Source organism: Gorilla gorilla, chromosome 9 (assembly GCF_029281585.2).
Source record: "Gorilla gorilla gorilla isolate KB3781 chromosome 9, NHGRI_mGorGor1-v2.1_pri, whole genome shotgun sequence".
NCBI lineage: Eukaryota > Metazoa > Chordata > Mammalia > Primates > Hominidae > Gorilla > Gorilla gorilla.
In genome coordinates, this window is record NC_073233.2 from 76,378,037 (window position 1) to 76,391,655 (window position 13,619).

Consider the following 13,619-nt stretch of genomic DNA (forward strand, 5'->3'; position numbering starts at 1 on the left):
GGTTCATGTCATTCTCCTGCCTCAGCCTCCTGAGTAGCTGGGACTACAGGTGCCCACCACCACGCCCGGCTAATTTCTTGTATTTTTAGTAGAGACTGGGTTTCACTGTGTTAGCCAGGATGGTCTCGATCTCTTGACCTCATGATCAGTCCACCTCAGCCTCCCAAAGTGCTGGGATTACAGGCATGAGCCACTGCGCCTGACCAAGATCCTGTCATTTATAACAAAGCAACAACATGGATGGAACTGGAGGTCATTATGTTAAGTGAAACAAGCGAGGCACAGAAAGAGAAACTTCACATGTTCTCACTTATTTGTGGGAGCTAAACTTTTTTTTTTTTTTCGGGATGGAATCTTACTCTGTCACCCAGACTGGAGTGCCGTGGCGCAATCTTGGCTCACTGCAACCTCTGCCTCGCAGTTTCAAGCGATTCTCCTGCCTCGGCCTCCCAAGTAGCTGGGACTACAAGCGCCCACCACCACTCCCAGCTAATTTTTGTGTTTTTAGTAGAGATGGGGTTTCACCATGTTGCCCAGGCTGGTCTCAAACTCCTGACCTCGTGATCCACCCGCCCCAGCCTCCTGAAGTGCTGGGATTACAGGCGTGAGCCACCGTGCCCGGCCGGGGAGCTAAAAATTAATACAATTGAACTCATGGAGATAGAGAGTAGAAGGATGGTTACCAGAGGCTGAGAAGGGTAGTGGGTTTGGGGGGTGAGGTGGAGGAGGGATGGTTAACGGGTACAGAAATACAGTTAGATAGAATGAAGAAGATCCGTATTTGGTAGCACAGCAGGGTGACTGGAGTCAACAATAATTTATTGTACATTTAAGAATAAATAGGCTGGGCGCAGTGGCTCATGCCTGTAATCCCAGCACTTTGGGAGGCCGAGACGGGCGGAACACGAGGTCAGGAGATCGAGACCATCCTGGCTAACACGGTGAAACCCTGTCTCTACTAAAAATACAAAAAAAAAAATTAGCCGGGCACGGTGGCGGGCGCCTGTAGTCCCAGCTACTCGTGAGGCTGAGACAGGAGAATGGCATGAACCCAGGAGGCAGAGCTTGCAGTGAACTGAGATCATGCCACTGCACTCCAGCCTGGGCAACTGAGGGAGACTCCGTCTCAAAAAAAAAAAAATAAAATAAATAAATAAGAAAGTATAATTAGATTTTTTTTGTAACACAAAGAATAAATGCTTGATGTGATGGTTACATCATTTACCCTGATGTGATTATTATACATTATATGCCTGTATCAAAACATCATGGCTGGGCACGGTGGCTCAGGCCTGCAATCCCAGCACTTTCGGAGGCTGAGGTGGGCGGATCACGAGGTCAGGAGATCGAGACCATCCTGTCCCACATGGTGAAAGCCCGTCTCTACTAAAAATACAAAAATTAGCTGGGTGTGGTGGCGCGTGCCTGCAATCCCAGCTACTCGGGAGGCTGAGGCAGGAGAATCGCTTGAACCGGGAGGCGGAGATTGCAGTGTGCCGAGATAGCGCCACTGCACTCCAGCCTGAGGACAGAGTGAAACTCTGTCTCAAAAAAAAAAAAAAAAAAAAAAAAGTTTCATGTACCCCTAGGCTGGGCGGGCACGGTGGCTCACGCCTGTAATCCCAGCACTTTGGGAGGCTGAGGCGGGTGGATCGCTTGAGGCCAGGGATTCAAGACCAGCCTGGGCAACGTGGCGAAACCCTGTCTCTACTAAAAAAACAAAATAATTAGCCAGGCATGGTGCGTGCGCCTGTAATCTGGCTACTCAGGAAGACTGAGGCAGGAGAATGGCGTGAACCCGGGAGGCGGAGCTTGCAGTGAGCCGAGATCATGCCACCACCCTCCAGCCTGGGCAACAGAGCGAGACTGCGTCTCAAAATAAATAAATAAATAAATAAAATAAAACAAACAAAACACACACACACACACACACACACACACCCCATCACAAAGACCTGGAAGAAGTGCCTGGAGTGAGTCTCCTGGCCTCCCAACAGGACCCCAAAAATTGAACCCTTGATCAATGGGGCTGGATGTGCAGAGGTGGTAACAGCCCAGGGAGGCTGGGTCTCCCGAACCCGCCTTTCCCGCCCACGCAGTCAGCTGGGGAGAGTGAGGGGCTCATCCGCCGGCTGCCTACCCTCTGCCAAGTACATCCTTCAGTAAGTGCCTGCAGCGGGCACAGCCCTGCCCTTATGCCACTTATGCGCTGGGAGACCCAGAGATTAGTCAGGTGTGGCTCCTCCCCTGTATTTGCTCCAAATCCAGGAGACAGCGGGGTTCCAAAGCCATAAGGAAGCATTGTTCTAAGGTACCCTGGAGCCCAGAGGGCCGTCATATTCACACGGGAAGCCAGAGGGGGCTTCTTGGAGGAGGCAGTGTCTGAGCTGTGTCTTAAAGGAGGAGGTGAAGTTAACCTGGCTTATTTAAACTTCACAACAGTCCAGCCAGGTAGGTGGTGTCCCCAGAATCTACTTGAGGGAACTGAGGTTTGGGTAAAAAGAAGCAAAGCCAACATTTTTTTTTGCATCCGTTTAATCATTTCTTTATCCAATACACGTTACTAACTGGCTACCAGGTGCTACTCAATGTGGCCAAAAAGGCATGTACCTTCTCTCCAAACCCTCTCACCTCTGCAGTGACAGCCACTACTCCCCAAGTCTCTGTCACCCCTCACTGAGCCCTGAGGGGTCTCTTGTATAATGGGCTCCCTCCCCACCAACCAGAGCAGAGATGGGTCCTTTGCTCAGCTCAGCCTTCCTCCAACCCCTCATTCCAGAATGGGTGTGGGAGCTTCCTGCCTGCCCTGGGGCACTGAGGCAGCATCGCCCGGGCAGTTGAAGAAAGTCCATGTTGCCAGTTTGGCTATTTCCACTGCCGGGGAGGCCACTGTGGGAGGTCTTGTTCCTGAGAAATGTGGGTGGTTAGGACGGTGGCTAGGGCTTGGATCCCACTCAGCCCCTGTGAGGTTCCCTCTTCTGGGCCACTCGGCTGGCAGCCTCTGGACCTCCTGGTTGGGCCACACCTTCAGATGCCACTGGGGAAACCCCTCGCTGGCCTCTTTTCTGTGGTCCTCTCCCAGAGTGCCACACCTTGATCTCTCTCCTTCCAAATGTCCTCTTCTCTCTCTCCCCATAGGCTTGACGGCAGCCCTAGTTGTTAGTAACTCAGCGGCTTCACTTTCTGCCAACACTCAGGCTCCCAACCATCCTTTATAGGAAGGGAAATACCTGCTTCCCAAGCGGGATTGAATCTTAATGCACTGAAGAAGAAAGGGAAGCAGAAGAGCTCAGCTTCCACGTTGAAACGGGCTGACCCCTCATATCCTACATGAGCCCCTAGCTGGCCTCTCCCGTCCAGCCTCAACACCTCTTGACCTGACCTGGCCTGGGCTCCTGAACACCAGCCAAGCCCTTCCTGGCATGTCCTCTTCTAGGGCAGCCCCTCTCCAGCCTGTGGACCAGCGCCAGCCTGGGATGGACTGTGCCCTGGTGACATAACAAAGGGAAAGACAATACGGCATTTTTCCCTTCAAGTTGAACTTCTTTTTTTTTTTTTTTTTTCCAGACAGAGTTCCGCTCTTCCACCCAGGCTGGAGTACAGTGGCAGAATCTCGGCTCACTGCAACCTCCGCCCCCAGGTTCAAGTGATTGTCCTGCCTCAGCCTCCCGAGTACCTGGGATTACAGGCGCCCGCCACCACGCCCAGCTAATATTTGTATTTTTAGTAGAGATGGGGTTTCTCCATGTTGGCCTCAAACTCCAGACCTCAGGTGATCCGCCCACCTTGGCCTCCCAAAGTGCAGGAATTACAGGTGTGAGCCACGCACCCGGCCTGAACTTCTTCAATTTAAGGTCTTCTTTATTCAGAGCTAGTTTTTCCTGTGTTAGTGTATGTGTGTGTTAGCATGTCCTTTCTTTTATGAAATTATGATAATAGTAAATACTTAAAAAAAACATTACAGAATTAAAATTGGGGGCCGGGTGCGGTGGCTCATTCCTGTAATCCTAGCACTTTGGGAGGCCAAGGCAAGCGGATCACCGGAGGTCAGGAGTTCAAGACCAGCCTGGCCAACATGGTGAAACCCTGTCTCTACTTAAAACACAAAATTAGCTGGGCGTGGTGGTGTGTGCCTGTAATCCCAGCTACTTGGAAGGCAGAGGAAGAAGAGTCGCTGGAACCTGGGAGGCAGAGGTTGCAGTGAGCCAAGATTGTGCCAATGCACTCCAGCCTGGGCAACAAAGCAAGACTCCATCTCAAAAAAAAAAAAAAAAAAAAAATTAAAATTTGGCAGCTTTGAGTCTGTTCCCAAAATTTAAGTCATGATAGCCAGGTGATGGGTGCGTGAGCATGCAGCCTGCTCTTCTCTCTGCTTTTGAATATGTTTGAAACTATTCAGTTACATGTGTGTTTTTTTAATAATTTGTTATTAATTATGCGGGTACATAGCAGATACATATATTTATGGGTTTTTTTTTAAAGTCTAGATGGATTGAAAAGTTGAATATTAATATGAAACATTAAACTACAAAAGGATTAGGAGGGAAGACAGAAGGTGGTGATCCCTGAAATCTAGAAGTTTTAGGGTAGAGACGTCAATCTGTGTAGAATGCAAAGCTTCTAAGTCATTCCTCTGCTTAAAGCCTGTCAGTAGCTCCCCATGGCTCTCAGGACCCAGGCTGAGCTCAGATACCTCCTCCTCCAGGAAGTCCTCCCTGACTTCAACCTTCTGGTTAGGTTAGAAGCAAACCATAAGTGGAGACCTTAGGGGCCCACTTACGTTGGGCAAGGTACTGTATGATTTCGTTATAATGTATATGGCCCTGTGACCCACCTCAGAGTCAGGGATGGAGGAGCCTGGTGCAGATACTGGCAAATCCTTTGATGATGAGTGAGTATAGCGATGCAAGGGTCGGTGGGGGTGTTGGGTCCTCCCTGGGCTCCCCAGAAGGGAAGGACGGACGGGAGCCCAGCCCTGGCTGCCCCCTCCTGCCCATGGCCCAGCCTCCCTCTCAGGCACCAGCCAGTCCCAGGACTCTCTGCAACCTTTCCCGGGCTCCTTAGTCCAGCTCCAAGCTGCCCCTCTGGCCCTGTGCTACACCTGGTGCTCCCTGCTCTCGCTTCCAGCCATCCTCTCTAGAGTATGGCCAGCCCTTCTTCTGCCCGGAAGCTTTCCTTGGCTCCCATGGTCTGAGCATAAACCCAGGGTCCTCCACCTGGCTTCCAAAGCCTCCATGATCCCTTCTGCACCTGCTTCTCATGCTGTTGCCCCAGACCTGAGATCAGCCCCACCCTGCCTTCCACGGGGTGTGCTCTTTCCACCTTGCTGCCTCGGCCTCTCTCCCTGGCATGCCCGCTCCCGCCCTGCCCAGGTGATCAGCCTGTGAATCCCCTCCCTAATCCCCGCACAGAGCACACCTCCCAGGCTGGCTTCCGGCTTGACTATGTTCCTCCACACCTCTCTGAGTAGCAGGATCAATGTGAGAAAGGTCTGCCCTGTCTGCAGCCTCCCCAGAAGCACAGTACTTTTCGTGGCGCATACACGGGCTGGTAGATACAGTTGTCCCTCTGTATCCGTGGGAGATTGCTTCTGGGACCCCCAAGGATTCTCAAGTCCCGTATATAAAATGGCTTAGTACAGTTAACAACGGAGATGTGTTCTGAGAAATGCATCGTTAGGCAATTTTGTCCTTTGCAAACATCACAGGTATACTTAGCACAGACCCAGATGGTCTAGCCTACTACACACCTGGGCTATATGGGATAGCCTATCGCTCCTAGACTACACATCCATACAGCATGTTACTGTGCTGAATACTGAAAGCAGCTGTAACACAATGGTAAATATTTGTGTATCTAAACATAGAAAAGGTCCAGTACAGCTGGGCGCGGTGGCTTACGCCTGTAATCCCAGCACTTTGGGAGGCTAAGGTGGGTGGATCACCTGAGGTCAGGAGATCGAGACCAGCCTGGTCAACATGGTGAAACCCCATCTCTACTAAAAATACAAAAATTAGTGGGACATGGTGGCATGAACCTGTAATTACAGCTACTGGGGAGGCTGAGGCAGGGAGAATTGCTTGAACCCAGGAGGCGGAGGTTGCAGTGAGCTGAGATCGCCCCATTGTACTCCAGCCTGGGCGACAGAGCAAGACTCCATCTCAAAAAAAAAAAAAAAAAAGTCCAGTACAACTACAATATCATAATCTTATGAGACCAGTCTTTTTTGTTTTTATTTATTTATTTATTGTTTGAGACAGAGTTTCGCTCTGTCGCCGAGTCTAGAGTTCAGTCGTGCAATCTCGGCTCACTGCAAGCTCCGCTTTCCGGGTTCACGCCATTCTCCTGCCTCAGCCTCCTGAGTAGCTGGGACTACAGGCGCCCGCCACTGCGCCAGGCTATTTTTTTTTTCTTTTTGTATTTTTAGTAGAGACGGGGTTTCACAGTGTTAGCCAGGATGGTCTCGATCTCCTGACCTCGTGATCCACCCGCCTCGGCCTCCCAAAGTGCTGGGATTACAGGCGCGACCGCGCCGGGACCTCGTGTGGATTTTCATGGGACTCTGAGAGGCGCCTCAAATCCATTTTGGAATAAGGCAGGTTATTAGCATGGGGTCTAACCGTGAGCTGTCTCGGTGTCCCGGGCTGGCTCTTGGGGCGGGGGTCCTGATGTCCGGGACCTCGGTCCTACCTGGGAGGCACAGATATGGCGGGGAACGGGGAGCCCGGGGGAGCATTTAGAAGCTCGTGTGCACAGGGAAACCCTGTCTCTACAAAAAATTAAATTAGCGGGGCCCAGTGGTGCGTGCCTGTGGTCCCAGCTACTTGGGAGGCTGAGGTGGGGGGACTGCCTGAGCCCAGGAGGTGGAGGCTGCAGTGAGTCATGATCACCCCACTGCACTCCAGCCTGGACAACAGAGCAAGACCTTGTCTCAAAAAAGACCCCAGGCCAGGCGCGGTGGCTCACCCCTATAACCCCTGCACTTTGGGAGGCTGGGGTGGGCGGATCACCTGAGGTCAGGAGTTCGAGACCAGCCTGGCCAACATGGTGAAACACCCGTCTCTTCTAAAAATACAAAAATTAGCCGGGCATGGTGGCGTGCGCATGTAATCCCAGCTACACGGGAGGGTGAGACAGAACTCCTTGAACCTGGGAAGCGGAGGTTGCAATGAGCTGAGGTCGCACCACTGCACTCCAGCCTGGGGGACAACAGGGAAACTCCGTCTCAAACAAAACCAAACCCCAAAAGTTCTCGTCTAAATCCTTCCCCCAGGACAAGGGCACTTGATCTCTTGGCGGTGCGTCACAGGTAGGGATATTCCGCGATCCCTTACCTTGACCCCGCTACGAGGACAGCCACCTCTTTCGGGTAAAGAGGCCGCAATGGGAAATCATTCTGATAAAATTCCTCTACGGAGAATGCGGGCATCGATCCCGTTACCTCTCACATACCAAACGAACACTCCTCCACTTAAGCTGATTCCCTAGCTCGGCCTAACCTTTGCAGCCGGCGCATATTGTGGCTCACGTCATCACCGGTGTCCCCCGCCGCCCCCACCCCGCCCGGCCAGCACGCCACCCCATTGGCTCCCTCGCGGCTCCGGCTCCACGGCCATGATTGGCTTGGCTCAATTTAGTTTTAAAAAGCATTGGCCACTCGGATTGGTGGTCCGAAGCGTCCGTCAAGCGGAGGACCTGCTGTTGCTACGGCGTAGGGGGACCCAGCCAGGTTTCTCCCCGTTTCTGATTTGTTTCTCAGGCTCCGGGGTCCTAGAGGTTCCGGATCCGTCAAGTCCATGGGAAAAGAATGCGCCCCTCGCGCTTGACTGACGAGGCTTGCGGGCCAATCGGAATGGAGTCAACGGAGCCGCTAGGCGATCCAATAGGTAGTAGGGGGCGGGAAAGAGGGGCCAATGAGCCTGGAGCAGGGGGCGTGGACAGGGCCGCGATTGGCTGAGAGGCGGCCAGAGGGAGGGCGGGGGGAACTCAAGGCCTGCTTGATACGTCCGCCATTTTGGGCGCTTCGCTGATGGTGTCGGTGAGCGCGTTTCCCGCCTGAGCGCAACTAGCGGCGGGTCGTGGGCACCTCCAGGTAATGGGGGTGGGGGAGGCGCCGGAGCAGGCCGCGGCGCGGGGTGTGCGAGGCGCGCGGGCAGGCGCGAGGCCCCTCCACCTGGGCCTCGGCGGCTCAGGGAGGGAACGTCCCGGCCCCTCTCCCCTCCCCCCCCGGAATTCGTCGCTCCGCGGGCCCGGGAGGCGCGGCGCTGAGTCCTTCCCGGCCGCTCCCCGTCCGCTCCTGTTAGCCGGGGGCCCCGCCAGGACGGGCGCCGGGAGCGGGACGCGGCCGGGGCGGCGAACTTTGTGCCTCGTTGACGTTCGCGGCCTGGCGCGGCGGGCGGGTGAGGCGCGCCCCTGACCCGGCTTTGGCTCCAGCCTTCCCGCCCGCCGGCCGCGGCCCGCAGTCTCGCCCCCCGCCCGGCCCGCGCCCGGTCTCCGCTCCCGCTGGGCCTCCCGGGGGCCTCGGGGAGCGCGTCAAGTTGAGGCAGTAACTCGCCGTCAAGAGTCGCGAAGACCATTGTTGGACTCTGCTCTTCGGGAAACAAGTTTTGTGGGTTTCTGTTAATTCGCCGCAGAGTCATCGGGATCCACACCAGCCAGTTCCAAGGCTCCCAGTACCCTTCCCAGTGGCTTTTTAACTCCTGTGAGGTGGCTTGTATGTAGACTGTCTCGAATGCCTCCCTGGTGTATTTGAGCCGGGGGTGGGGGGGGGGGGGGGGTGGTCCTTCTTGTGGCTTGAAGTCCCTCCCTCTTAAAGAAGCCCATTCACTGTTTACTTGGAGGTGTTTCCTGTTGAGGTCCTGCTGGCTGTGATCACAATTTGGACTTTTTAATTATAGGTGAACGGGATGGGTCTTTGGATGTACCTCCGTGCCCTGACGTTTCAACCGCGTGACTTAATGTCATTTTCCTGGTACTTCACGTTTTCTCTGTGGGGCTTTGGGTCTGTTTTGCTTTTGTGGGAGTGGGTGCTTGACAAGCGTTCCCTTTCATCCTGGCAGCACTTGTTGACGGGGTGGTGTCCTTTATTCGTGGGACGTTTACTTTGATTTTGTCCTCAAGGTCATGTTGCAGGTAGGCTTCAAGGGGGACAGGGACTCCAGGTTTCCAACCACCGAACTGTGCCTCAAGTAGCAAGTGTATGAGACCCAGTTATGGTGGTGGTTGGGTTTTCCTCACTGTGGAGTGGAGTCAGTGACCACTTTTTAGCTCTGTGACCTTGGGCAAGTTACCCAGCTTCTCTCTTTTTTTCTCTGTAGTATGGGAATAATAATAAGTGTCCCAGCCATAAGTTTGTCAGGATAATTGCCCTAATACATGTAAAACAGCTAGAACCGTGCCTGGCACATAGAATCACCTCAGTGGCTGATTAGTGGTTAGGCTAGTTAATGGCTATTATTGTTTAATTTAAATTTGATTTTTAAATGTTTAGGTACTATTGGGAAGTCAGATGAGCATTTGAGTCCCGACTCTTGGTGACTGCCTTTAGAAAGCTCTGTGTAAGACTCAGTTGGGCTGAAAAAGTAAAACTAGAAGTTATTTTAATTTTTTCAGGACATGGGTTTTGACCATTCCTTAAATTAGGAACATTTACCGGAGTAATTAATGAGTAGTAGCACCTCATAATGTTTAAAGAGATGGTTAAATACAGAAAAGCCCATCACAAGCTTAAGTCGGGCTTTATTCCTCATGTGCTTTTGGATACTAGTTTCTGGGTGACTGTCACCCGAATCAGTAACTTCAGGGTTTCTTAGTGTAGTCCTCCTTGTTACTGAAGACTGTAAGGGTGCCGTGGATTGCAGTATTCTTCAGCAAAGATAGTTTGGGAAATAGCTTTTGTCCTGGAGGGATACTTTGGAGGGTATTCTCCACTTCAGCATGTCTGGTCAGGGAGTCTAGAACATTGAACAAAATGCCTGCACTCAAGTCAGAAATAAACTCACAGTCCTTTACCGCTTGCCCGATACTCTCCTCCATGGTGCTCGAAACCTTGCGTGCACCTTCCCCTGGTATTGTTGTGTTTACTTGGGACTTGGTTTGCTGTACTGGAGATGTGTGTTTTGATGGAGTCAGTCTTAAGTAGAGATGAGTATCTTGCTGGTGGAACTTAAGGACTGGAAGAAGATTGTTTTCGGTTTAGAAGTCTAGCCTTTGTGTAAAGTATAGCAAAGCAAAGTCAACAAGCAAAAAGTTGTTAGTTTCAATGAACTAATTGAGAATTTGAGAATCAGACCATAGCTGAGCAGAAAATGAATAGAAGTAACATTGACAGGATGAGGTTGCCTAGCTTTTTAAGATAAAGCTTTGGCCGGGCGCGGTGGCTCACGCCTGTAATCCCAGCACTTTGGGAGGCCGAGGCTGGCGGATCACTTAAGGGCAGGAGTTCGAGACCAGGCCAACATGTGAAACCTTGTCTCTATTAAAAATACAAAAATTAGTCGGTCATGGTGGCGCGTGACTGTAATCCCAGTTATTTGGGAGGCTGAGGCAGGAGAATCGCTTAAACCCGGGAGGCGGAGGTTGCAGTGAGCCAAGTCCAGCCTGGGAGACAGAGCGAGACTCAGTCTCAGAAAAAAAAAAAAAAAAAAAAAGATAGGGCTTTGCACCTATTTGGTAGAGAGATTATGTGCTTGTTACAAATAAACATCTCTTTAAAACAAGTGTCACGATCGGTATTTCATTTCTATGACAACTTCCATCGTCTGGTTCTATATTTTCAGTATTTGAGAGGCAGCCTCTGTGTGTGTTTGTGTGTGTGTGTGTTTTGGTCTAAAATTTTACAGTATTTTACTAAATAAATGATAGTGAAAATAAAGCTCTTCTATCTGCTCAACTAAAACTCAGCATTGACTTGGTCCTTAGAAGTTATGGTCTGCACCCCAGTATTGGCTGCTACTTTTTCTAATGTCGTACTGAAAAAAAGATCTGGCCTCTTGGCTTTAAACAGCTTTCATATTTCTTTCCTTTTTTAACTTCAAATGATTGTTTTTTGATTTACTCTAGTTCAAGAGTTCTCAGTTGGGGGTGGTTCCCCCCTCACCCCCCAGGAAACATTTGGCAGTGTCTGGACATATTTTTGCTTGTTACACCTCTGGGAGTGGGCAGTGTGCTTCTGGAGGGTAGAGGCCAAGGATACTGCTAAACATCCTACAGTGTCTAGCATAGCCTCCTCCCTGCCCGCCAGCAAAAGTATCCAGTCCCAAATAGCAACACTGCTGAGGTTGAGAAATCCTGCACTTAGATAGATGTGAGACTGGCCTGCATTAGAATAATTAGAAATTTTTTAAGACCATGGATGTTGGACTCCACCTCTGGAAATGGTGGGATTGAGAATCTTACTAATTCTTTTTGAGATGAGTCTAGCTCTGTCGCCCAGGCTGGAGTGCGGTGGTGCCATCTCGGCTCACTGCAACCTCTGCCTCCTGGGTTCAAGCAATTCTCTGCCTCAGCCTCCCGAGTGGCGGGGATTACAGGCACCCGCCACCATGCCCGGCTGTTTTTTGTATTTTTAGTAGAGATGGAGTTTCACATCTTGGCTAGGGTGGTCTTGAACTCCTGACCTCGTGATCTACCCGCCTCGGCCTCCCAAAGTGCTGGGATTACAGTGTGAGCCACCATGCCCGGCCACGAGAATCTATTTTTTAGAAGCTTCTCAGACAATACTGAAATGCAGCTGAATTTTGGAACCACTGTTTCACACCACAGGTTTAGGGACTGTTTGTGAGTTAAGGGTTCCTTTCGGTGATCTGTGAACTTGGTCTTTGCAGTACCTAGATCCTGCCTTGGAGATTCTTTAGTAGTGGGGATTATTTAGATGGTATACTTAACCATTTTTCAGATGCCTGAAGACTGAACTTTAGAAGCATTTGTTAAATAAATTGATTTTATAAAATATCTTAGGACTTTTTTTTCTTAACTTCATGAAAATACATTACCATACTGTGCTGAAACTAAGCAAAATTCTTAGATATTTAGAGTTTGCTTCTGTGCTGAATAATCTTACACTACTGTAATTTTTGAGTTAGTATCTTTTGCCCTCCTTTTGTCAGTCAGCAGTCAGGTCTGTTTTTAGATGCCAGCTTCAACTTTTTTTTTTTTTTTTCGGAGACAGTCTCACTGTGTCACCCAGGCTGGAGTGCAGTGGCATGATCTTGGCTCACTGCAACCTCCGCCTCCTGGGTTCAAGTGATTCTCCTGCCTTAGCCTCCTGAGTAGCTAGGATTACAGGTGCGTGCCACCACACCTGGCTCATTTTTGTATTTTTAGTAGAGATGGGGTTTCACCATGTGGGCCAGGCTGGTCCCGATCTCCTGACCTCAAGTGATCCGCCCGCCTCGGCCTCCCAAAGTGCTGGGATTACAGGCGTGAGCCACCATGCCTGTTTTTTGTTTTTGTTTTTGTTTTAATAAAGACCTATTCCCAGAGAATTAGCCCTGGATCACTTTACCAGTTCTGCCCATTGAGGGCACAGATAGGCATACAGTATGCTCAGCCTTTAACACAGTGATCCTGCCCACTGGTAAGTTGGACTCTTCTGTGCCCTAGACTCTGATCCCAGCAGAGAAGTGTTCTTTTCTCCTGGGGAGATGAGATGCAGTGGTAGAGAGAAGGGTAGATCTTTTTTGCTCATATTAAAATTTAGATTATCTAGTTATGGAATGGAAGAATATTAGGAAAACTATAAATTTTTAGCAGCTAAATGTTAATATCTGAAGTTACAAAAAGGTCATGGAGGCATTTTCTTATTCTTCATCCTGAAATTCGGCCTGTGCCTATGTTGAGAACTACCAGTGACCCCCATCTACTTCTAATATCCATTTATTTCATCAGCAAATACATTAATTGAGTCCTTACTCTGCTAAGAACTGTATTAGGGATTCACTGATGAACAGGCCCTTAAGGACCTGCAGTCTAGAGGAAGAGGCAAACAAGAGACGACAAAGCTGTTAAGAATTGTACATGGTGTCAATGGGGCCTGGGAGGAAAGAGCTTCTGTTTGCTGGTCAGTTGGTTGATTTGTTTAAACTTTGGATGGTTGAGATTGCCAGAAGTTTTGCAAAAGAATAAGATAGTTACACTTTGTTACTCATTTATAAGAAATGATTACTTCGACTTGCCTCCTTAGTTTGAGGAGTCTTAAAAAGCAGTGCCATTCTTCCCATACTGAAGCCGTTTTGTAATGACAGATAGGTGTTTATAGCTCCCTACACAACAGTTATCCTTTGACCAAACCTCAGACACTGACTCTCTGGTTCCAGACCCGTCCGAAGCTTGCTGTAGGTTTTTGCAGAATGTTTCCGGCATTCTTGAAATAGATGCTACTTCAAGTGGGAGTGGGTGTTTCTCCTGCTGCATTATGGATCTAGGTTGACTGGAGATTTTGTTTTGGCCTTTTGACTTTGGCTTAGATTTATTTGTCATGGAAGCCTCCTTTCCTACTTCTCACCCCCTTTAGTTTTATGAGGAGGGAGATAGTTGCTAGTTAGATCAATACTCAGTTTATTTCAGGTATTGAAAGATTACAGACTGACATTTGGATATCAGGTAGATTGGCTACGTGG

The 13,619-nt window shown here is 50.2% G+C and overlaps 1 protein-coding gene across 50 annotated transcripts in view; it reads left to right on the forward strand.

Annotated features, from left to right (window-relative positions):
• The first annotated feature begins 7,939 nt into the window (after nucleotides 1-7,939).
• The window catches only part of PPP6R3 (protein phosphatase 6 regulatory subunit 3), a 158,277-nt gene continuing 152,597 nt past the window's right edge, over nucleotides 7,940-13,619 (forward strand). For 23 of the 50 annotated variants that reach the window (XM_063693278.1, XM_031016248.3, XM_055354663.2 and 20 more), the window contains exon 1: nucleotides 7,986-8,092. The gene's annotated coding sequence lies outside the window, so the exon portion shown is untranslated. Of the gene's footprint in view, nucleotides 8,093-13,619 lie in introns of all 50 variants that reach the window. The other 27 variants (XM_063693277.1, XM_004051676.5, XM_055354666.2 and 24 more) reach the window with 10 other exon arrangements.